General features: G+C 36.0%; 1 pseudogene; it reads right to left on the bottom strand.

The window, feature by feature from the left end:
* Positions 1 to 1910: 1910 nt before the first annotated feature.
* On the bottom strand, positions 1911 to 2021 carry LOC130018729 (uncharacterized; annotated as a pseudogene).
* Between the last annotated feature and the right edge of the window lie 962 nt (positions 2022 to 2983).

The following is a 2983-nucleotide window of genomic DNA, read 5'->3' as shown; positions in this document are numbered from 1 at the left end:
TTTTCTGTGCCTTTTCTGGTTGTGGCCCATTACTGGTTTTCCCATCCAACTAAGCCTACTTAGCTTATAGGAAATAAACCAATGGAAGGTGACATCTTGGCCATTCCAGAAAGTTTCAAGGAGCTTCTGTGCTACGGGAGATATAAGTGCCACCAAATATATAGTTATCTAATTTTCCTTCTGCTACTCTCATTAAGAGACAGTGAATATCTAAGCTATGTACCAAATTCAAGAGAAAATTATTTTTCCCTTATATATTGCAATGACTAGGAAAACCGCATTTTCTTTTGTGTTTTTCATTATCATGTTGGAAACAAAAAAGCAATATTTCTAATTTTTACATAACCATTGCTGAAAACAATTTTCACAGCACACACAAATCTATATAGATATATATAGAGATAAAATAACACTGCACTGTCCTCCTGTTGTTCATCGATTTGCTTGAGCGGGCCCAGTAACAATGTGAGACTTGTTATTGTGTTTGGCATATCGAATACGTCACAGGTAGCTTGCCAGGCTTTGCCGTGCGGGCAAGATACTCTTGGTAGCTTGCCAGGCTCTCTGAGAGGGGCAAAAGAATCAAACTGTGGTCGGCCAGGTCGGTCGCGTGCAAGGCTAATGCCCTACCCGCTGTGCTTTATATAGATAACCTATTTATATATTCATATATGTAGATAACCTATCTATATTTAGGTATATAGAGATTATCTATCTATATATATAGATATATATAGATGACCTGTATCTATATAGATATATGTAGATATCTATATAGAGATTGGTAGATATATAGATATATATAGATATCTATATATAGATAAATATAATGTTATATATAGATAGGTAGATATAATGTTTATATAAAGATAGACCTATCTATCTTTATATAAACAATAAATGTAAAACTTAGGGGACAATAAAATCATACTTTATAAATAAACCCTGCTTTCTAAAGAACAAAGAATTTTATAAAACTGAGCAAATGCTTTTATAAAGATCTCATTTGGAAAATTTGACATGATCAAATATCTGCTTCAATTAGTCTAAGTATTTATAATATTCTACTTGCTTCTAAACAAAGCAAAGATATATCTATTATAAAATGATAGCATTAAAGAGACTTGATCTAGCAGTAAGAGTCTTCCTCTGTGATAAAATGTATTAATGTGTTTGAATTTTTGTTTTTTTTTTGCTCTAGGGACTCCTAATTCCCTTTCTTCTAAGATGAACTAATGTGCAATTAGGAGTATGAGATTTTCTCAATGGTCACGTACATAAATATGACTTCCCCAGCTATTTTAGGAAACATTTTTTTATACATAAGGTGATTTTTCCAAAGTTGAGGCACTGTATAGTGGTTAAGATAAGTTCCTTGCAGTAACGGGATCCTGGGTTATGGAGCACCTCCTGGAGTGGTCCCTGAGTGCAGAGTCTTCCGTTGGCCTGATCACCATGAAGTGGGACCCTAGACAAAACAAAACAAAACAAAATAAAATGATCGTTTTGAACCTTTGACTTTAAACCTTTGTTTACCATGACTGTTCAGATGTGTATCTTGTAGTCTTCAAAACATAGGGTTCTTGGGGCTGGAGCAACAGTACAGCAGGAAAGGCATTTGCTTTGCATGCAGCAGACCTGGGTTCGATTCCCAGCATCCCATATGGTCCCCCAAGCACCACCAGGAGTAATTCCTGAGTGCAGAGCCAGGAGTAACCCCTGCATGGCCAAGTGTGACCCAAAAGATAAAAAAAAAAAAAACAGGGTTTAGTTCCCTGATCCATGCAGCCTCTTGATGGGTGAAAGAAGGCTATTAACATTAAATGAAGCAATTACAATGAGGCAATGTAACACAGGTTTTAGAAGTTCAGAGTGTGAAATTTGTCTTGTCATTTTCTTATTTATTTTCACATCATATGGGTAATGTATGGGCAATATGCCAAATGAATAACAACATTTAAGGGAAGTGTCACACAAATGTGTGAACACACAATCATCACACTTATGAAGCAGAAAAGGATCCTTGTCTTGTCTTCTGAAAGAATCGCTTTATGGGCTAGAGAGATGGTATAGTGGAGAAGGTGCTTTTCTTACATATGATTGACCTGGGTTTGATCCCTGGCACTACATTGGGTGTTCCCCATCCCCACCGAGAGTGATCCCTCAGCACAGATTCCAAAGAAAGCCCTGAGCTTAGCTGAGCGTGGCCCCAATATCAAAAATAAGTATAAAGGCTCCCTTAATGTTTATTACAAATATGATTTTGAAACCATGGACTTCCTAAACCGTTATTGTTCCATGAATAGTTGTATTATTTTTTATCAAATCTGAATTATAACCTTATTGGATAAAATATTCTTTTTGAAGTGTTTATTTCATGAGTTTTTAGTTTATTTGGTTTTATTATGTCACCATTCACTTCTGGACCAGAGAGTCTTATTTAACAGACTTGTTGTGCATTTTAAGGATGATCTTTTATATATAAATTCCTTCCTTTTTGTCATAGTCACTGTACTGAATAAGGCAATTGCTTTGCATGCAGCTGGCCTGCTTTTATCCAAGTACCCTAAATAGTCCCTGAGTTCACTAGGAGAGGTCCTTTCTGCAGAGCCAGGTATAAGCCCAGAGAAACACAGTGTATGACTGCCTCCCCACCCCACACCACATACATGCACAGAAAAGTTCCTTCCCTGGTTTTACTGCATTTAGTATTCTGTCTCTGTCTTTGGCTTTTGTCATTTTGATCATGATATGTCTTTGAAATTTTCTTTTGAGTTTATTTTGACTGAAAACTTTTAAGCTTCTTGCAGGGGTATGTATTCCTCCTCTATTGTGATAATATTACTTATTTTTTTGACTAATAGTTTTTCATTAACCTCACCTTTCTGTTCCTCAAAAATACCTAGGATTCTTACGTTGTTCCTTTTGAGCTCATCCAATAATTCCCCGGTATGTTGAAGTTTTTCAGACATTCAGCTTGGTG

The sequence above is a fragment of the Sorex fumeus genome, unplaced genomic scaffold (genome assembly GCF_029834395.1).
Source record: "Sorex fumeus unplaced genomic scaffold, SorFum_2.1 ptg000265l, whole genome shotgun sequence".
NCBI classification, from domain to species: domain Eukaryota; kingdom Metazoa; phylum Chordata; class Mammalia; order Eulipotyphla; family Soricidae; genus Sorex; species Sorex fumeus.
This window is presented reverse-complemented; position numbering and strand designations above follow the sequence as displayed.